We start from the raw sequence: 23,547 nt of genomic DNA, 5'->3' as shown, positions 1-23,547 counted from the left end.
AGTTTCATGCCTTTTAACTTGTGGGGAGGGGGATTATCAAGAAGATGGATCCTTCTTTCTTCCTCAAATCACAGTGTTTTAAGGGACAACCTTTTCCATCTATGAACAAGGACACAGTTTATGAGTGTGACAGACCAAAAAGTATACAGTCTCAAAAAATCTTGAACCCTCAGGGACTGAGGGTAATGTACAATTCTAGAGGTCACTGCTCACATGTATTTTATGTGAATGATGCCCCCATGGAGTTGGGAAATGTGTAGCTGCTGTGCTCTCCCCATATATTCATTTACTTCTAGACCACCTACTTATGCTGTCAAGAATAAGAAGCAGCCCTGGGGACACTCTAGATTGCTTCATAATTTAATGTGTTAAATCAGTTTCTCTAAGGGATGATACTTTGATACTTAACCCACTGCCCGGATAAAACAACGTACTTCTCTGAACCACTTTTCAATTCTTGAAAAAGGTCAGGGTCATTTATTTGATTTCTTACAAAAGGAGACTCCTGGTACCAAGCCACAAGAGGCTCAATAACATAAATTCACATAGTCCCCCTATAAAATTGTTTAAAACGATTGATGTGTGTGGTAGGCCTTAGTGTCTTTTAGGTCCTGGGATAAATACTCTAAATTGAAATTTTTGGTTTTAGTCTGAAGGTTATGTTGCTGACACATCTTTGGGCAAAGCAAGATAAGAGTACTCTCACATTGCCGGGCATGGTGGCTCATGCCTGTAATCCCAGCGCTTTGGGAGGCTGAGGTGGGTGGATCACCTGAGGTCAGGAGTTGGAGACCAGTCTGACCAACATGGTGAAACCCCGTCTCTACTAAAAAGTACAAAAAATTAGCCAGGTATGGTGGCGTGTTCCTGTAATCCCAGCTACTCGGGACGTTGAGGCAGGAGAACTGCTTGAACCTGGGAGGCGGAGGCTGCAGTGAGCCAAGATTGTGCCACTGCACTCCAGCCTGGGTGACAGAGCAAGACTCTGTCTCAAAAAAAAAAAAAAAAAAAAAAAAAAAGGAAAAGAAAAAACCTCTCGTGTTATATATTTATATATTTTCATTTCAAGTTCACAAAGATTTTAAATTTTTTCTTAGAGACTGGATATTGTTCTGTCATCAAGCCTGGAATGGAGTGGTGTGATCATGGCCCACTATAACCTCGAACTGCTGGATCCTCCCATCTCAGCCTCTTGAGTAAGTAGGACTACAGGTGTCCGTCACCACACCTGGCTGATTTTTTTTAACTTTTAAGTTCAGGGGTACAAATGAAAGTGTGTTACTTAGGTAAACTTGTGTCATGGGGGATTTTTGTACAGATTTTTTCATCATCCAGGTATTAAGCCTAGTACCCTTTAGTTATTTTTCCAAATCCTCTCCCTCCTCCCACTGTCCAAACTCAAGTAGGCCCCAGTATCTCCTCTATGTGCCCATGTGTTCTCATTATTTAGCTCCCACTTATAAGTGAGACTATGTGATATTTGTTTTTCCATTCTTGTGTTAGTTTGCTAAGGATAATGGCCTCCAGCTCCATCCGTGTTCCTGCAAAGAACATGATCTTGTTCTTTTTTATGGCAGCATGGTATTCCATGGTGTATATATACCATATTTTCTTTATCCAGTCTCTCACTGATGGACATATAGGTTGATTGCACATCTTTGCTATTGTGAATATAGTGTTGCAATGAGCATATATGTGTATGTGTCTTTATAATATATATAAATAAATATAATATTTATATTCCTTTGGGTATATACCCATTAATGGGATTGCTGGGTCAAATCGTATTTCTGTCTTTAGGTCTTTGAGGAATTGCCACACTGTCTTCCACAATGGCTGAACTAATTTACACTCCCACTAACAGTGTATGTGTTCCTTTTTCTCCCAAACCTTGCCAGCTTCTGTTACTTTTTGACTTTTTATTAATAGTCACTATGGCTGATGTGAGGTAGTATCTCATTGTGGTTTTGATTTGCATTTCTTTAATGATCAGTTATATTGAGCTTTTTTTCATATGGCTGTTGGCCACAAGTATGTCTTTTTTTGAAAAGTGTCTGTTTATGTCCTTTGCTTACTTTTTATGGTGGTGTCTTTTTGCTTACTTTTTATGGTGGTGTTTCTTATGGTGTTTTTATGGTTTCTTGGTGTTTTTATGGTGGTGTTTCTTTCTTATACATTTGTTTAAGTTCCTTATAGATGCTGTATATTAGACTTTTCTTGGATGCATGGTTTGCAAAAATTTTCTGCCACTTTGTAGGCTGTCTGTTTACTCTGTGGATAGTTTCTTTTGATGTTCAGAAGCTCTTTAGTTTCATTAAATCCCATGTGTCAATTTTTGTTTTTGTTGCAATTGCTTTGGCATCTTTGACATGAAATCTTTGCTGTCCTATGTCCTGAATGTTATTGCCTAGGTTATCTTCCAGGGTTTTTATACTTTTGGGTTTTACATTTAAGTCTTTACATTTTGGGTTTTACATTTAAGTCTTTAATTCATCTTGAGTTAATTTTCATACAGGTGTTAGGAAGGGGTCCAATTTCAACCTCTGCCTATGGCTAGCCAGTTTTCCCAACACCATTTATTGAATAGGGAATCCTTTCCCCATTGCTTGTTTTTGTAAGATTTATTGAAGATCAGATAATAGTAGGTGTATTGTCTTATTTCTGGGTTCTCTATTGTGTCCCATTGGTCTATGTGTCTGTTTTTGTACCAGTATTGTGCTGCTTTGGTGACTGTAGCCTGGTACAGTAGTTTGAAGTCAGATAGTGTAATGCCTCCAGCTTTGTCCTTTTTGTTGAGGAATGCCTTGGCTATTTGGGCTCTTTTTTGGTTTCATATGAATTTTAAGATCGTTTTCTCTAGTTCTGTGAAGAATGTCATTGGTAGTTTAATAGGAATAGCATTCAATTTATGAATTGTTTGGGGCTGTATGGCTATTTTAACAATATTGATTCTTCCTATCCATGAGCATGGAATATTTTTCCAATTGTTTGTGCCATCTTTGATTTTTTTGAGTAGTGGTTTGTAGTTCTCCTCATAGAGATCTTTCACCTCCCTAGTTAATTGTATTCCTAGGTATTTTCTTCTTTTTGTGGCAGTTGTGAATGGGAGTTCATTCTTGATTTGGATCTTGGCTTGACTGTTGTTTGTGTGTAGAAATGCTAGTGATTTTTGTACACTGATTTTGATATCCTGAGACTTTGCTGAAATTGTTTATCAGCAAAAAGCTTTTGGGCTGAAACTATGGGATTTTCTAGTTATAGGATTATGTTATCTGCAAACAGGAATAGTTTGACTTCCTCTCTTCCTATTTGGATGCCCTTTTTCTCTCTCTCTCTTGCCTGGTTGTGCTGGCTAGGACTTCCAATTCTATATTGAATAGGAGTGGTGAGAGGAGGCATCCTTGTCTTGTGCTGGTTTTCAAGGGGAATGATTCCAGCTTTCCCCAGCTAATTAATTTTTTTTTCTCAGAGGTTAGGTCTAATTATGTTTCCCAGGCTGGTCTCCAACTCCTGGCCTCAAGTGATCCTCCTAACTCGGCCTTCCAAAGTGCTGGGATTACAGGTGTGAGCCACTGTGCCCTGCTCAAATCCATGAACTTTTGAGAGTGGAGATGTATGTGACTTTCTTATCAGAAAGCTAAGACCTGTTCCATGTCTGAGTCTCACTGCTCATAATTTCTTTGAGTCATTTGCTGACATGATCCTGCTCACACACAGAGAAAGCTGGGTGGCACTGTGGAAGGAATCATGGAGTGAGAGCCCAAAAACATAAGGTGTAGAATGTCTGGGCCCTGTGAGCAGCTGGTGATAGCGCAGATGCTGGACTTCCCTGCTTTAAATTATCTGTAAAACAATCTTAATAGTATCTACTTGTGTTAGCTTTCTATGGCTGATGTAACAAATTACTACACACTTTAAAACACGAACCAAACTATCTTATGGTTTTGTAGGTCAGAAATCCAACACAAGTTGCTTGGGGCTAAAATCAAGGTGCCCACCAGGCTATGTTACTTTCTGGTTGTACTAGGAGAAAATCTGTTTCCTTGTCTTTTCCAGCTTCTAGAGCCCGCTCACATTCACTGATTTGGGGTCTCATTCTTCCATCTTCAAAGCTAGCAATGTAGCTTTGATGATGCTTTTGTTGTTATATGTTTTTCTCTGACACTCCCTCTTCTGCTTCCCTCTTTTTTGAATGATCCTTGTGATTACACTGGACCCATTGGATAATCCAAGATAATCTATTTTAAGGTCAGCTGATTAACAACTTCAATTTCCTCTGCAAACTTAATTTCCCTTTACCATGTAACCTAACATATTCATAGGTTCTGGGATTAGAATGTGAACATTTTGGGGAGCCATTGTTATGCCTTGAAAGTGGCTATGCCCACTTTAGTTGGTAAAGGAATAAAATATAAAGGTACATCATCATTATGAATTACCATAATGATAGAATATACTATTGGCTGGGTAAAGTATTTTCATGTGCTTCAAGATAACTTAAAAACTCATTGCAATCAACATTTGATATGCTTCGGTTTTTGTTTTAATGTTAGCCATTTGGGGGATATTCAGTAGTATGTCATTATGATTTTAGTTTGCACTTTCCTGAAGACTAATGGGAGTAAACACCTTTAAATGTGTTTCTTGACCATTTATATATCTCATATTGTGAAAGGTATATCTAAACCTTTTATTCATTTGGAAATTGCATTTTGTCTGCATTGTGTTGTATGAATTTGTGGTGAATTTGCTATTGTGTCACCTTAACTAAACTGGAACTACTTTTTTCTGGGATTTCCCTTTCTGGTGGTTTTGAGCCTGAAAATTTGTGCGGGATTTAGAATGCAGACATAAAGCAGCAACTATCTTCTTTTTATTCATGGAAAGTTGGAGCAAGGCAGGTGGCACTGTTACAGCTCACACACACTGTTGCTAATTTGCTGGTCACCCTGTGAGCATGAGGTGGCATCTGAGTTCATAGCTCTGCCAGCCGGACTTCCTCTTTACATTGTGCTGAATCCTGGGCCAAGTACATGCTTATCTCCTATAGTCAGTTGAATCTGTGTCCCCCCAGAAATATACATTGGGATACTAGCCTTCAGTACCCCAGAATGTAACCTTATTTAGAGATAGAGTCTTTATAGAGACAAAGGTAATCAAGTTAAAATGGGTCATTAGAGTGGGCCCTATTCCAAATAAAGTGGTGTCCTTTTGAAAAGGGACAATGTGAACACAGAGACACATACATTCACAGAGAATGCCATGTGAAGATGAAGGAAGAGATTAGGGTGATGTAGCAGATACCAAGGAATGCCAAAGATTGTCAGCAAACCACCAGAAGCTAAGCAAGAAGAATGGAAGAGGTTCTCCCTCACAGCTCTCAGGAGGAACCAACCCTGCTAACATCTTGATCTGAGATTTCTAGCCTCTAGAACCAAGACAATAAATTTCTATTTTAAGCTATCCAGTTTTTATCGTGTTGCTCTGGCAACTCTAGCAAACTAATACGTCTCCCTAATCACTGAAGTTAGAAGCTTGATTGAAGTTGGTGAGAGACTGGTACAGTCTGTCCTTGGAGATTTCAGCCCATCCTTATAGGTGAGTTTCTTCTTGCTTCTCTCATATTGCAGTTAATTTCTCTTCCTGACTGCTTTATTAGCAGATCTCAGACTTTAGTATCAGATGTACAGACAACAGTTTCACAGAGACAGTCTCCCATAAATGTATGAGATCAAATCCATATAATGAAATCTGTCTATATACATATGTATATATACATACACACATATGTATGGAACTCTTAGTGGTTCCGTTTTGTTAATCAAGCCCTGATTGATACAGAATTCTTTGTATATCTTTAATACTAGTCAGATACATGTTTTGGAAAGATTTACCTCCCAATCTGTGGATCACCTTTTCATTTTCATAATGGTGTTTTTGAAGAGTAATAATTTTTAATTTTGATGAAGTAAAATTTATTATTTAAAGTTTATATATATACATATATACACACACACACACACATATTTTGGTCTAGTGTAAACAAATCTTTACTCCAAAGTCATGAAGATATTCACCCCCCACTTTTTTTTTTTAGCATTGTAAGAGGTAGTGGTCAAGATTCTTCTTTTTTTCTTATGGAGATTCAGTTGTTCCAGACCATTTATTAAGATTATCTTTCTTTCTTGAATTGCCTTAGTATTTTTGTTGAAAACCAATTGACCATATATAGGTGGGCTTATGGCTGGACCTCGTCTTGTTCCATTGATTTACTTCTCTATTCTTGGCCAAAGATCACATTGTAAAAACTACTATAGCTTTATAGTAAATCTTGAAATCAGGGAGTGTAAATCCTACAACTTTGTTGTTTTTCAAAATTGTTTTGGCTATTCTAGATTCTTTGAATTTGTATATAAATTGTAAAGTGAGTTCAACAGTTAAAATGGTTTTTTTGGGATTTTGGTTAGGATTGAATTGGATATGCAGATTAATTTGGGGGAAGTATTGATAGTTTAATAATGTTGAATCTTCAAATATATGATCAGAGCGTATACATATTTAAATTGTCTTCATTTATTTAGATCTTCTTTAAATGTTCTTAAGAAATGGTTTTTAGTTTTCAGTGTTTTCATTACATTTATTATTGTTTTTAGGCTATTGTAAATAGCATTTTAAAATATCATTTTCTTAGGAACGCTTTTACAATGTTGGTGGGAGGGTAAATTGGTTCAACCATTCTGGAAGACAGTGTGGCAATTCCTCAAGGACTCAGGAGCATAAAATCCCATTACTGGGTATATATATATACCAAAGGATTATAAATCATTCTACTATAAAGATACATGCACACGTATGTTTATTGCAGCATTGTTTACAATCACAAAGACTTGGAACCAACCCAAATACCTATCAATGTTAGACTGGATAAAGAAAATGTGGCAAATATACACCATGGAGTACTATGCAGCCATAAAAACGAATGAGTTCATGTCCTTTGCAGGTACATGGATGAAGTTGGAAACCATGATCCTCTGCAAATTAACACAGGAACAGAAAACCAAATACCACATGCTCTCACTCATAAATGGGAGTTGAACAATGAGAACACATGGACACAGGGAGGGGAATATCACACACCAGGGCCTGTCAGGGGGCTGGGGGGAAAGAGGAGGGAGAGCATTAGGACAAACACCTAATGCACGCAGGGCTTGAAACCTAGATGATGGGTTGATAGGTGCAGCAAATCACCATGGAACATGTATACCTATGTAACAAACCTGCACGCTCAGCATGTGTATCCCAGAACTTAAAGTAAAAAAAAAAAAAATATATATATATATAAAATAAAATATCATTTTCTAATTATTTGTTGCTAGTATATAGAAATACAACCTATCTGGTCCTGGACTTTTTTGGTTGGTAAGCTATTAATTGTTGCCTCAATTTCAGAGCCTGTTATTGGTCTATTCAGAGATTCAACTTCTTCCTGGTTTAGTCTTGGGAGAGTGTATGGGTTGAGGAATTTATCCATTTCTTCTAGATTTTCTAGTTTGTTTGCATAGAGGTATTTACAGTATTCTCTGATGGTAGTTTGTATTTCTGTGGGATCAGTGGTGATATCCCCTTTATCATTTTTTATTGCATCTATTTGATTCTTCTCTCTTTTCTTCTTTAGTAGTCTTGCTAGCGGTCTATCAATTTTGTTGATCTTTTCAAAAAACCAGCTCCTTGATTCATTGATTTTTTGAAGGGCTTTTTGTGTCTCTATTTCCTTCAGTTCTGCTCTGATCTTAGTTATTTCTTGCCTTCTGCTAGCTTTTGAATGTTTTTGCTCTTGCTTCTCTAGTTCTTTTAATTGTGATGTTAGGGTGTCAATTTTAGATGTTTTCTGCTTTCTCTTGTGGGCATTATTGCTATAAATTTCCCTCTACACACTGCTTTGAATGTATCCCAGAGATTCTGGTATGTTGTGTCTTTGTTCTCGTTGGTTTCAAAGAACATCTTTATTTCTGACTTCATTTTGTTATGTACCCAGTAGTCATTCAGGAGCAGGTTGTTCAGTTTCCATGTAGTTGAGCAGTTTTGAGTGAGTTTCTTAATCCTGAGTTCTAGTTTGATTGCACTGTGGTCTGAGAGACAGTTTGTTATAATTTCTGTTCTTTTACATTTGCTGAGGAGTGCTTTGCTTCTAACTATGTGGTCAATTTTGGAATAGGTGTGGTGCTGAAAAGAATGTATATTCTGTTGATTTGGGGTGGAGAGTACTGTAGATGTCTATTAGGTCCCCTTGGTGCAGAGCTGAGTTCAATTCCTGGATATCCTTGTTAACTTTCTGTCTCATTGATCTGTCTAATGTTGACAGTGGGGTGTTAAAGTCTCCCATTATTATTGTGTGGGAGTCTGTCACTTTGTAGCTCTCTAAGGACTTGCTTTATGAATCTGGGTGCTCCTGTATTGGGTGCATATATATTTAGGATAGTTAGCTCTTCTTGTTGAATTGATCCCTTTACCATTATGTGATGGCCTTCTTTGTGTCTTTTGACCTTTGTTGGTTTAAAGTCTGTTTTATCTGAGACTAGGATTGCAACCCCTGCCTTTTTTTGTTTTCCATTTGCTTGGTAGATCTTCCTCCATCCTTTTATTTTGAGCCTTTATGTGTCTCTGCACGTGAGATGGGTTTCCTGAATACAGCACACTGATGGGTCTTGAGTCTTTATCCAATTTGCCAGTCTGTGCCTTTTAATTGGGGCATTTAGCCCATTTACACTTAACGTTAATATTGTTATGTGTGAATGTGATCCTGTCATTATGATGTTAGCTGGTTATTTTGCTCATTAGTTGATGCAGTTTCTTCCTAGCCTTGATGTTCTTTACAATTTGGCATGTTTTTGCAGTGGCTGGTACCGGTTGTTCCTTTCCATGTTTAGTGCTTCCTTCAGGAGCTCTTTTAGGGCAGGCCTGGTGGTGACAAAATCTCTCAGCATTTGTTTGTCTGTAAAGGATTTTATTTCTCCTTCACTTATGAAGTTTAGTTTGGCTGGATATGAAATTCTGGGTTGAAAATTCTTTGGTTTAAGAATGTTGAATATTGGCCCCCACTCTCTTCTGGCTTGTAGAGTTTCTGCCGAGAGATCAGCTGTTAGTCTGATGGGCTTCCCTTTGTGAGTAACCTGACGTTTCTCTCTGGCTGCCCTTAACATTTTTTCCTTCATTTCAACTTTGGTGAATCTGACAATTATGTGTCTTGGAGTTGCTCTTCTCGAGGAGTATCTTTGTGGCTGTATTTCCTAATGTGAATGTTGGCCTGCCTTGCTAGATTGGGGAAGTTGTCCTGGATAATATCCTGCAGAGTGTTTTCCAAGTTGGTTCCATTCTCCCCGTCACTTTCAGGTACACCAATCAGATGTAGATTTGGTCTTTTCACATAGTCCCATATTCCTTGGAGGCTTTGTTCATTTCTTTTTATTCTTTTTTCTCTAAACTTCTCTTCACTCTTCATTTAATTAATTTCATCTTCCATTGCTGATACCCTTTCTTCCAGTTGATTGCATTGGTTACTGAAGCTTGTGCATTCATCACATAGTTCTCGTGCCATGGTTTTCAGCTCCATCAGGTCCTTTAAGGACTTCTCTGCATTGGTCATTCTAGTTATCCATTCATCTAATTTTTTTTCAAATTTTTAACTTCTTTGCCATTGGTTTGAACTTCCTCCTTTAGCTCGGAGTAGTTTGGTCTTCTGAAGCCTTCCTCTCTCAACTCGTCAAAGTCATTCTCCCTCCAGCTTTGTTCTGTTGCTGATGAGGAGCTGCGTTCTTTTGGAGGAGGAGAGGTGCTCTGATTTTTAGAGTTTCCAGTTTTTCTACTCTGTTTTTCCACATCTTTGTGGTTTTATCTACCTTTGGTCTTTGATGATGGTGACGTAGAGATGGGTTTTTGGTGTGGATGTCCTTTCTGTTTGTTAGTTTTCCTTCTAACAGTCAGGACCCTCAGCTGCAGGTTTGTTGGAGTTTACTGGAGGTCCACTCCAGACCCTGTTTGCCTGGGTATCAGCAGCCGTGGCTGCAGAATACTGGATATTGGTGAACCGCAAATGCTGCTGCCTGATCGTTCCTCTGGAAGTTTTGTCTCAGAGGAGTACCCGGCCATGTGAGGTGTCAGTCCGCCCCTACTTGGGGGTGCCTCCCAGTTAGGCTACTCAGGGGTCAGGGACCCACTTGAGGAGGCAGTCTGCCCGTTCTCAGATCTCAAACTGCATGCTGGGAGAAGCACTACTCTCTTCAAGGCTGTCAGACAGGGACATTTAAGTCTGCAGAGGTTAGTGCTGTCTTTTGTTTGTCTGTGCCCTGCCCCAAAGGTGGAGCCTACAGAGGCAGGCATGCCTCCTTGAGCCATAAACCACAATGAGATACCATCTCACACAAGTTAGAATGGTGATCATTAAAAAGTCAGGAAACAACAGATGCTGGAGAGGATGTGGAGAAATAGGAACACTTTTACACTGTTGGTGGGACTGTAAACTAGTTCAACCATTGTGGAATTTGATGTGGTGATTTCTCAGGGATCTAGAACTAGAAATACCATTTGACCAAGCCATCCCATTACTGGGTATATTCCCAAAGGATTATAAATCATGCTGCTATAAAGACACATGCACACGTATGTTTACTGTGGCACCATTCACAATAGCAAAGACTTGGAACCAACCCAAATGTCCAACAATGATAGACTGGATTAAGAAAATATGGCACATATACACTATGGAATACTATGCAGCCATTAAAAAGCATGAGTTCGAGTCCTTTGTAGGGTCATGGATGAAGCTGGAAACCATCATTCTCAGCAAACTATGGGAAGGATCAAAAACCAAACACCACATGTTGTCACTCATAGGTGGGAATTGAACAATGAGAACACATGGACACAGGAAAGGGAACATCACACACCAGGGCCTGTTGTGGGTTGGGGGGAGTGGGGAGGGATAGCATTAGGAGATATACCTAATGCTAAATGATGAGTTAATGGGTGCAGCACACCAATATGGCACATGTATACATATGTAACGAAGCTGCACGTTGTGCACTTGTACCCTAAAACTTAAAGTATAATAATAATAAAAAAAGAGGCAAAAAAAATGAAGGGAATGACAAATGAAAAATGCATTCTCTAAGGATATAATGATGTGTTATTGGCCTAAATCCTCCACCCCTGTACACATATAACTGCCAGGGGAGGCCCTGTGGCCTCACAACCTTTTTCATTCTAGTATGACAATTCCCAAGATGACATTAGCACCATGGTTGGGGGAGCCCTCAGTACATAAAAGCTTTCCTCTCCTTTTATTCCTCTCAGCCTGCTGCATTTCTTTATCCCTTCTTTACATCAAAATATGAGCTAGTAGGGGGTTTCTGTATGTAAGCAGAGACCCAGAAATTCCATACTCAGCAAAGAAATCAAGTGGTGGAGAAGGAGGATGGAGCTACCATTCATTGGGTGTTTACCACATGCCAAAGATTTATCTTTAGAATATCCATGTAAGGGATTATGAATCCCATTTTCATAGCAGAGGAAACTGAAAATCAGAACAATTAAAGTCATTCATCCAAACCCTAGAAATGGTGGAGCCACAGTTTGGACTGCAGCATAGTTGACACCAAACACCATGTCTTCCCCCATAGATCTGGCTGTTTCTCATGATCCAGGAAGATAGAAAGGTCTGACAAGGTGGACACTGGGGCACCTGGATAGGAGTAAAATGAATAAATAGGAACTATTTATTGGGCAGCCTTAAATATAAAATCTAAACCATAATGCCTAACGTGTGCCAAACATTTTCAAAGTATTATATTACTTTGAAAGTATGTGTGCCAAGCATGAACTTATTCAGTCCTCCCAATAATCCTAGGAGTGCATATTATTGTTCATCCCATTTCCAGATGATGGACTTGAGGGCTCAGAGACGTCAATAAGTTAGCCCAAAGTTCCACAGCCAGCAAGTGACACAGCTAGGAAGCAGCCCTGAGCAGCTGATTCAGAGCCTCCCCTGGCTCCATCTCATGTCTTTTCAGCCTAACCTCAAAGAAGGAAACAAGAACTTGCCTGGGACGAAAACGCTCCAATAGCAGTCTCTTGGTTCATCATAAGAAAAAGCTATCTTTAAGAAAATCACTTCAGGAACAGCAATGAAATAGCTCCATTTAAATAATACACTCATTAAAATAAAATATTATTTTTCCTTAAAAAAAAGAAATACAGTCCATTTTTGTATACTGACCTTGTATCTTACAAGTTTGCTAAATTCACTTGTTTGTTCTTGTAGTTTTAGAAAATAGATTCCTACATAAAATACAGAATACTGACACTACCAAATGCTGATGAGGATGTGGAGCAAGAGGAAATCTCATTCATTGCTTATAGGAAGGCGAAATGGTACAACCTCTTTGGAAGAGTTTGGCAGTTCCTTATAAAGCTCAACATGGCTTACAATATTATCTAGCAATCATGCCCCTAGGTATTTGCCCCTAAAACTGCACGTGAATGTCTATAGCAGCCTTATTCCTAATTGCCAGAAACTGATCAAGATGTCTTCCATTTTGGTAAATGGATGAACAAATTGTGGTTCATACATACAATGGAATACTACTCAGCAGTAAAAAGGAATGAGTTTTTCAAGTTATAAAAATACATGGAGGAACCATAAAGGCACATTGCTTAATGAAGGAAGTCAATCCGAATTAGCTCTACGCAATGTGATTTCAACTATATGATATCAGGGAAAAAGCAAAACTGTTGAGACAGTAAAATGATCAGTGCTTGCTAGGGCTTTGAGGGGAATGAGGGAGAGATGAACAGGTAGAGCACAATGCAGTTTTAAGGAGGTGAAAATGTTCTGTATGATACTGTAAATACGGATACTTGACATGATGAACTTGTCCAAATCCATTGAACTTGTATAACACAAAGGGTGAAACTTAATGTGAACTGTAGACTAGTTAATAATGTATCAAGATTAGTTCAACTGTAACAAGTGGAGCACATAAATGGAAGATGTTTAATAGGGAAACTGTGTGTAGGGGAGTGAGGGGGTATATGGGAACTTTTTACATTTGCTGCTCAATTTTTCTGTAAACTTAAAAGTGCTCTGACAAAGTCTGTTAAGAAGTAGATTACTTAGGATTTTGAAATCTTAGTTTACAATCATCTCATCTTCGAATAAATACTGTTTTATATCTTCCTTTGGAATCTGTATCTGTCTCTGTCTCACTATCTTTTTTTAAAATTATTATACTTTAAGTTTTAGGGTACATGTGCACAATGTGCAGGTTAGTTACATATGTATACATGTGCCATGCTGGTGTGCTGCACCCATTAACTCATCATTTAGTATTAGGTATATCTCCTAAAGCTATCCCTCCCCCCTCCCCCCACCCCACAACAGTCCCCAGAGTGTGATGTTCCCCTTCCTGTGTCCATGTGTTCTCATTGTTCAATTCCCACCTATGAGTGAGAATATGCGGTGTTTCATTTTTTGTTCTTGCGATAGTTTACTGAGGATGATGATTTCCAATTTCATCCATGTCCCTAAAAAAGGACATGAACTCATCATTTTTTATGGCTGCATAGGGTTCCATGGTGTATATGTGCCACATTTTCTTAATCCAGTCTATCATTGTTGAACATTTGGGTTGGTTCCAAGTCTTTGCTATTGTGAATAATGCTGCAATAAACATATGTGTGCATGTGTCTTTATAGCAGCATGATTTATAGTCCTTTGGGTATATACCCAGTAATGGGATGGCTGGGTCAAATGGTATTTCTAGTCCTAGATCCCTGAGGAATCGCCACACTGACTTCCACAATGGTTGAACTAGTTTACAGTCCCACCAACAGTGTAAAAGTGTTCCTATTTCTCCACATCCTCTCCAGCACCTGTTGTTTCCTGACTTTTTAATGATCGCCATTCTAACTGGCGTGAGATGGTATCTCATTGTGGTTTTGATTTGCATTTCTCTGATGGCCAGTGATGGTGAGCATTTTTTCATGTTTTTTGGCTGCATAAATGCCTTCTTATTATCAAGTGGGCTTCATCCCTGGGATGCAAGGCTGGTTCAATATACTCAAATCAATAAATATAATTCAGAATATAAACAGAACCAAAGACAAAACCCAGATTAATTATCTCAATAGATGCAGAAAAGGCCTTTGACAAAATTCAACAATGCTTCATGCTAAAAGCTCTCAATAAATTAGGTATTGATGGGACCTATCTCAAAATAATAAGAGCTATCTATGACAGACCCACAGCCAATATCATACTGAATGGGCAAAAACTGGAAGCATTCCCTTTGAAAACTGGCACAAGACAGGGATGCCCTCTCTTGCCACTCCTATTCAACATAGTGTTGGAAGTTCTGGCCAGGGCAATCAGGCAGGAGAAGGAAATAAAGGGTATTCAATTAGGAGAAGAGGAAGTCAAATTGTCGCTGTTTGCAGATGGCATGATTGTATATCTAGAAAACCCCATCATCTCAGCCCAAAATCTCTTTAAGCTGATAAGCAACTTCAGCAGTCTCAGGATACCAAATCCATGTGCAAAAATCACAAGCATTCTTATACACCAGTAACAGACAAACAGAGAGCCAAATCATGAGTGAACTCCCATTCACAATTGCTTCAAAGAGAATAAAATACCTAGGAATCCAACTTACAAGGGACGTGAAGGACCTCTTCAAGGAGAACTACAAACCACTGCTCAATGAAATAAAAGAGGTTACAAAGAAATGGAAGAACATTCCATGCTCATTTGTAGGAAGAATCAATATGGTGAAAATGGCCATACTGCCCAAGGTAATTTATATTTTCAATGCCATCCCCATCAAGCTACCAATGACTTTCTTCACAGAATTGGAAAAAACTACTTTAAAGTTCATATGGAACCAAAAAAGAGCCCACATCACCAAGTCAATCCTAAGCCAAAAGAACAAAGCTGGAGGCATCATGCTACCTGACTTCAAACTATACTACAAGGCTACAGTAACCAAAACAGCATGGTACTGGTACCAAAACAGAGATGTAGATCAATGGAATAGAACAGAGCCCTCAGAAATAATGCCGCATATCTACAACTATCTGATCTTTGACACACCTGACAAAAACAAGCAATGGGGAAAGGATTCCTTATTTAATAAATGGTGCTGGGAAAACTGGCTAGCCATATGTAGAAAGCTGAAACTGGATCCCTTGCTTACACCTTATACAAAAATTAATTCAAGATGGATTAAAGATTTAAATGTTAGACCTAAAACCATAAAAACCCTAGAAGAAAACCTAGACATTACCATTCAGCACATCGGCATGGGCAAGGACTTCATGTCTAAAACACCAAAAGCAATGGCAACAAAAGCCAAAATTGACAAATGGGATCTAATTAAACTCAAGAGCTTCTAAACAGCAAAAGAAACTACCATCAGAGTGAACAGGCAACCTACAGAATGGGAGAAAATTTTTGCAACCTACTCATCTGACAAAGGGCTAATATCCAGAATCTACAATGAACTCCAACAAATTTACAAGAAAAAAACAAACAACCCCATCAAAAAGTGTCTCACTATCTTTCCAAATTGTCTCCTGACCCTTGCTGAGACCTCTGTATACTGTCAAATTGTAGTGAAAGTGTACACGTTTGTTTGTTTTTGATCTTAGGAGAAACATTTTATCTCCTTTACTGTGGCAATAATGTGAATTACATTGATAAGATTTTCTCATGTTTAACCAATCTTGCATTCCTGGAAAGAATTTCACTTAGCCATATCTTATTATTATTTTGTATATATTGCTAGATTCAATTTGCTACTACTTTGTTGAGTATTTTTGTCTATGTTCTTAATGGTTTTGGTCTAATTTTTTTCTTATAATGTTCTTGTAGTGTTTTGGATTCAGGGTAATGCTAACCTCATAAAAGAAGTTGGAAGTATTCTTTCCTCCTAGGTAATCTGGAAAAGACTGTGTAATTTTGATATTATTTCATCCTTAAATATTTGATAGAATTCACCAGTGAAGTGGTTCTGGCCTGAAGATTTTTTATGAAGAAATTACAAATTCATTTACTTTACAGAGTTTAGATTTTATGCTTCTTACATCAACTTTTTTTTAAAGGATTTTAATCTAGTTTCATCTAAGTTTTCTTATATATTGGCATAAAGTTCCTTATAATATTCACTTGTTATCCTTTTATTGTCCATAGAGTCAATTATAAAGTCTCTTCTTTCATTCTTAATAGAGTCACGTGGTGCAGTGTATGTAAGATTTTTCCATTAGTAAGTGGTTGTTCTTATGTAAGTGGCCATTTTAATATGGGTCAACATGGCCATAAATAAATACTTCTCAGTTCCTGTCTAAATCAAAAGCAAGATATTTGGCCAGGCACAATGGCTCATGCCTGTAATCCCAGCACTTTGGGAGGTGGAGGCAGGCGGATTACCTGAGGTAATGAGTTTGAGACAGGCCTGCCCAACGTGGCGAAAATCCATCTCTACTAAAAATGCAGAAATTAACCAGGTGTGGTGGTACACACCTGTAATCCCAGCTACTCGGGAGGCTGAGGCAGGAGAACTGCTCGAACCCAGGAGGCAGAGATTGCAGCAAGCCAAGATCGTACCACTGCACTACAGCCTGGGCAACAGAGTGAGACTGTCTCAAAAAAAAAAAAAAAAAAAAAAAAAGCAAGATATTCAGTAAAGGTGAGGGTTGGAAGCTTTGGCAGATATAAGGTGGATTTGACAAGTATGGGAGCCATGTAATGCAGACCTCAGCAACATGATGGCTGAAGGTGAGGAGAGGTCTCATTAAATTCTGCCACACCAAGCTTAAGAGAGTCTCAGGCCTAATGGTGGTACAACTGATGCAGGTTATTCTAGAACTATACAGCCTTTGGCTTTAGCAATGTGTTTGGACCAAATGGGGCCTGAGATGACAGTGGACCCCAGAAGGCTTAGTGAGTAGGTACAGCTGATGCAATGGGGGAGAGAGTTTTTCCATACACAGGACTTTTAGATATTAGGACATACAAAGGTTATATGATGCTCACTCTGTAAAAATCTACAGGCCAGAACTTAAAACTACAACTTAGTTTCATGAGTGGCTCAGAGCACTGATGTGTGTTTCTAACAGGCTGAGTTAGGCAGAGAAGACAGGTGACTTAAAATTGGTTCCTCTTTGTCATTTTCAATTGCATTCCTGGCCAACGAAGGATTATGTGGACAGACTTAATTGCTTGCATTGTATGTGGCAGGTCAGTAAGTCAATAAGCTTGTAGGGGATATTCTTCCCATCACTTAGTTGGCTCTGGGCTTGTTAATTATATAATCCCTGACTATGATTTTAGAATTTAACACAAATTATGGCTTTATTCATAAGTGTAGCTTTTTTTTTTTTTTCATCCTTGACTCTGCTAGACCTTTATTTTCAGGCATGAGTCACATACCAGCCCTGTGTGTCCCCCAAGCTTGAAGAGTCACAAATTAGTTTTCTTAATCTCTTTTTTTCCCCATAAGTTATTGGGGTACAGGTAGTATTTGGTTACATGAGTAAGTTCCTTAGTGGTGATTTGTGAGATTTTGGTGCAAGCATCACCTGAGCAGTATATACTGCACCATATTTGTAGTCTTTTATCCATTGCCCCCTGCCACTCTTCCCCCAAGTCCCCAAAGTCCATTGTATCATTCTTATGCCTTTGCATCCTCATAGCTTAGCTCCCACATATCAGTGAGAACATATGATGTTTGGTTTTCCATTCCTGAGTTACTTCACTTAAATAATAGTCTCCAATCTCATTGCGGTCACTGCAAGTGCTGTTAATTCATTTCTTTTTATGGCTACTTAGTATTCTATCATATATATTTACCACAATTTATCCATTCATTGATGGACATTTGGGTTGGTTCCACGATTTTGCTATTGTGAATTGTGCCACTATATACATGCGTGTGCAGTTATCTCTTTTGAATAATGACTTCTTTTCCTCTGGGTAGATACCCAGTAGTGGGATTGCTGGATCAAATGGTAGTTCTACTTTTAGTTCCTTAAGGAATCTCCACACTCTTTTCCATAGTGGCTCTACTAGTTTACATTCCACCAGCAGTGTAGAAGTGTTCCCTGTTCACCACATCCACACCAACATCTACTGTTTTTTGATTTTTTTACTATGGTCATCCTTGCGGGAGTAAAGTGGTATTGCATTGTGGTTTTGATTTGCATTTTACTGATCATTAGTGATGTTGAGCATTTTTTTTCATATTTTTCTTGGCCATTTGTATATCTTCTTTTGAGAATTGACTTCATGTCTTTAGCCCACTTTTGGATGGGATTGTTTGTCTTTTTTTCTTACTGATTTGTTTGAGTTCATTGTAGATTCTGGATATTAGTTCTTTGTCAGATGCATAGATTGTGAAGATTTTCTCCCACTCTGTGGGTTTTCTGTTTACTCTGCTGACTGTTCCTTTTGCCGTGCAAAAGCTCTTTAGTTTAATTAGGTCCCAGCTATTTATCTTTGTTTTTATTGCATTTGCTTTTGGGTTCTTGGTTATGAAATCCTTGCCTAAGCCAATGTATAGAAGGGTTTTTCCAATGTTATCTTCTAGAATTTTTATAGTTTCAGATCTTAAATTTAAGTCTTTAATCCATCTTGAGTTAATTTTTCTATAAGGTGAGAGATGATGATCCAGTTTCATTCTCCTACCTTTGGCTAGCCAATTATCCCAGCACCATTTGTTGAATAGGGTGTTCTTTCCCCATGTAATATTTTTGTTTGCCTTGTCGAAGATCAGTTGGCTGTAAGTATTTGGGTTTATTTCTGGGTTCCCTAGTCTGTTCCATTGGTCTATGCACCTATTTTTATACCAGTACTACACTGTTTTGGTGACTATGGCCTTATAGTATATTTTGTCATCAGGTAGTGTGATGCCTCCAGATTTGTTCTTTTTGCTTAGTCTTACTTTAGCTATGCGGGCTTCTTTTTGGTTTCATATTAATTTTAGAATTGTTTTTTCTAATTCTTTGAAGAATGATGGTGGTATTTTGATGGGGATTGCAGTGAATTTTTAGATTGCTTTTGGCAGTATGGTCATTTTCACAATATTGATTCTACCCATTCATGAGCATGGGATGTGTTTCCATTTGTTTGTGTCATCTATGATTTTCAGCAGTGTTTTGTAGTTTTCCTTATAGAGGTCTTTTGATTGCTTGGTTAGGTATATTCATAAGTATTTTATTTTTTTTGCAGCTATTGTAAAAGGGGTTGAGTTCTTGATTTGATTCTCTGCTTGGTCATTGTTGTATAGAAAAGCTATTGATTTGTTTACATTAGTCTTGTATCTGGAAACTTTGCTGAATTCTTTTATCAGTTCTAGGAGCTTTCTGGAGGAGTCTTTAGGGTTTTCAAGGTAAATGATCATATCATCAACAAACAGTGACAGTTTGACTTCCTGTTTACCGATTTGGATGCCCTTTATTTCTTTTTGTTGTCACACTGCTCTGGTTAGGACTTCCATTACTGTGTTGAAGAGGAGTGGTGAGAGTGGGCATCCTTGTCTTGTTCCAGTTCTTAGAGGAAATGCTTTCAACTTTCCCCATTCAGTATTATGTTGGCTGTGGGTTTGTCATAGATGGCTTTTATTACATTAGAGTATGTCCCTTGTATGCCGATTTTGCTGAGAGTTTTAATCATAAACAGATGCTGGATTTTGTCGAATGCTTTTTCTGCATCTATTGAGATGATCATGTGATTTTTGTTTTTAATTCTGTTTATGTGATGTATCACATTTATTGACTAGTGTGTTAAACCATCCCTGAATCTCTGGTATGAAACCTACTTGATCATGTTGGATTATCTTTTTGATATATTGTTGGATTCAGTTAGCTAGTATTTTGTTAAGGATTTTAATATCAATGTTCATCAAGGATATTGGTCTGCAGTTTTCTTTTTTGGTTATGTCCTTTCCTGATTTTGGTATTATGGTGATGCTGGCTTCATAAAATGAACTAGGAAGGGTTCCTTCTTTCTTTTTTTTTTTTGGTTCCTTCTTTCTTTGTCTGATGGAATAGTGTCATAGTGTCGAAAGGACTGGTACAAATTCTTCTTTGAATGCCTGGTAGAATTCTGCTGTGAATCTGTCTGGTCCTGTACTCTTTTTTTTGTTGGTAGTTTTTAAATTACCATATCAGTCTTGCTGCTTATTATTGGTCTATTCAGGGTATGTAATTTTTCCTGATTTAAGCTACGATAGTTTATGTGCATAAAGGTGTTCATAGTAGCCTTGGATGATCTTTTGTATTTCAGTGGTGTCAGTTCTAATATATCCTGTTTCATTTCTTAGTGAGGTTATTTGGATTTTCTCTCTTCTTTTTTTGCTTAATCTTGCTGATGGTCTATCAATTTTATTTATCTTTTCAAAGAACCAGCTTTTTGTTTCATTTATCTTGTATTTTTTTTTCAATTTCATTTAGTTCTGCTCTGATCTTGGTAATTTTCTTTCTTCTGCTGGGTTTGGGTTTGGTTTGTTCTTTTTTCTCTAGTTCCTTGAAGTGTAAACTTAGAATGTCAGTTTTTGCTCTTTCAGTCTTTTTGATGTAGGCTTTTAGGGCTATGAACTTTCCTCTTAGCACTGCTTTTGCTGTATCCCAGAGGTTTTGACACATTGTGTCATTATTGTCATTCAGTTTGAAAAATTTTTAAATTTTCATTTTGATTTCATTTTTTACCCAATGTTCATTCAGGAGCAGGTTATTTAATTTTTATATACTTGCATGGTTCTGAAGATTCCTTTTGAAGTTGATTTCCATTTTTATTCTACCATGGCCTGAGAGAGTGCTTGACCTAATTTCAATTTTCTTAAATTTGTTGAAGCTTGTTTTATGGCCTATTATATGGTCTATCTTGCAGAAAATTCCATGTCCTGTTGAATAGAATGTGTGTTCTGCAGTTGTTGGATGAAATGTTCTGTGTAAATCTATTAAGTCCATTTGTTCCAAGGTATAATTTAAATGCAGTTTATTTGTTGACTTTCTGCCCTGATGACCTGTCTAGTGCTGCCAGTGAAGATAGGGCCTCAATTCCTTCTAGCTTAAAGGGTTTCTTCTAAGAAATCTGATACTTTTTTTTTTTTTTAATATATAGATTAGCTGTTGCTTCTGTCTCACAGCTCATAAGATTATTTCCTTCATCTTAACTTTGGATAACCTGATGACCATGTGCCTAGGTGAAGATCTTTTGCAGTGAATTTCCCAGGTGTTCTTTGTGCTGCTTGTATTTGGATGCCTAGGTCTCTAGCAAGGCTGGGGAAGTTTTCCTTGATTATTTCCCCAAATATGCTTTCCAAGCTTTTAGAATTCTCTTCTTCCTCAGGAACATGGATTATTCTTAAGTTTGGTGATTTAACATAATCCCAGACTTCTTGGAGACTTTGTTCATATTTTTCTTATTCTTTTTTCTTAGTCTTTCTTGGATTGGGTTAATTTGAAGACCTTGTCTTCGAGCTCTGAATTTCTTTCTTGTACTTGTTCGATTCTATTGCTGAGACTTTCCAGAGCATTTCGCATTTCCAAAAGTGTGTCCAGAGTTTCCTGAATTTTTGATTGTTTTTTCTTTGTGCTATCTATGTCCTTGAATATTTCTCCCTTCACTTCTTGTATCATTTTTTGGATTTCTTGCATTGGGGTTTGCCTTTCTCTGGCCCCTCCCTCATTAGCTTAATAACTAACCTCCTGAATACCTTTTCAGGTAAATCAGGAATTTCTTCTTGGTTTGGATCAATTGCTGGTGAACTAGTGTGATTTTTGGGGGGTGTTGAAGAACCTTGTTTTGTTATATTACCAGGTTGGTTTTCTGGTTCCTTCTCATTTGGATAGGCTCTGTCGGCGGGAAGGTCTAGGGCTGAAGACTTGTTCAGATTCTTTTGTCCCATGGGGTGTTCCCTTGATGTAGTACTCTCCCCTTTTTTCTATGGATGTGGTTTCCTGTGAGCCAAAGTGCAGTGATTATTGTCTCTCTTCTGGGTCTAGTCACCCAGAGAGTTTACCTGGCTCTGGGCTGGTACTGGGGATTGTCTGCACAGAGTCCTGTGATGTGAACTGTCTATAGGTCTCTCAGCCATAGATACCAGTGTCTGTTTCAGTGGAGGTGGCTGGGGTGTGCAAAGGACTCTGTGAGGGTTCTTAGCTTTGATGGTTTAATGCTCTACTTTTGTGCTGGTTGGCCTCCTGCCAGGAAGTGGCATTTTCCAGAAAGCATCAGCTGTAGTAGTATAGAGAGGGACCAGAAGTTGATGGGACTCTAGAACTCCCAAGATTATATTCCCTTTGTGTTCCACTACCAGGATGCATAGGGAAGGACTATCAGGTGGGGGTGGGGGTAGGCGTGTCTGAGCTCAGACTCTCCTTGGGCAGGTCTTGCTGTGCTGTGGGGGATGGGGGTGAGATTCCTAGGTTACTGGGGTTGTGTACCTAGGGCGATTGTGGCTGCCTCTGATGAGTCATGCAGGTTGTTGGGGAAGTTGGGGAAAACCCAGCTTCCATGCAAACTGAAGGGCCGATCTCACTCCCACCATGCTCTCCCCAATAGCCCTGAGTCTGTTTCCAGGTGGAGGGCAAGAAGGGCTTGAAAACTTGCTCCAGGCTACCTGCCTTCCAGCTGCTAAAGAAAAGGGGTTGGTTTTTCCACTGCCTGTGGAGTCTGCACACTGGATTTGCACCTTCCCTTGATTTCTGGCCAGGGGGCTTCTTACCCTGTTCAAATTGTTACAAAGTTAAGCTACAGACTTCCTTCTCCCTATGGAGTTTTACCCCCCTCCTCCTCTGGTCACCCTCCAGATGGATTCCTGTTGTGCCAGGCAGGAATGGCCTGCTAGGGGATGCAGTGAGCTCCTAGGACCTTTCTGCTGCTTCCTCTGCCCATGTATTTTGCTTGGCTCTCTAAATTGACTCAGCTCCAGGTAAAGTCAGAAACTTCTCCTGCAAACAGACCTTCAGCTTCTCCAATGTGGGTGTGTGTTCGGGAGACGAGGGTCTCCCTTTCCCCCTTCCGCAGTTGGGGCACTCACAGTATTTGGGGTGTTTCCCAGGTCCTGCAGAAGCAGTCTGCTTCCTTCAGAGGGTTTATGGATCCTCTTGGGATTGATGGTTTGTTCTTGCAGTCAATCTAGAGCTAAAATTTACAATGCAAACTTCCACAGGCTGCTCTGAACAGAGCTGCAATCTAGTCCTGCCTCCCTTCCTCCATGATTGCCTGTATCTCTCCAAATGTAACTTTTAATAAAAAGCAAATAAGCAATATCAAGGCTTCTGGTTTTTATGAATATAATGAATCAACCAAGGTTGTTGGCTTGCTTCCTCAAATAAACTTTGGAGAAATGGTAGAATCAAAGAACAGAAATGGATTCAAGGAACTAACAACAACAAAACTCCATGAAGAAACCCTTGGAGATACTGAAGTCTGTTCTCACCTACTACGCATATGGAAGGTAGATGGCTGCAGCCCAGAGTAGAATGTGTCAGTAG

Source organism: Pongo pygmaeus, chromosome 5 (assembly GCF_028885625.2).
Source record: "Pongo pygmaeus isolate AG05252 chromosome 5, NHGRI_mPonPyg2-v2.0_pri, whole genome shotgun sequence".
Lineage (NCBI taxonomy): Eukaryota > Metazoa > Chordata > Mammalia > Primates > Hominidae > Pongo > Pongo pygmaeus.
The sequence above is the reverse complement of the archived record's forward strand: the minus strand, read 5'-3'. Positions refer to the sequence as shown.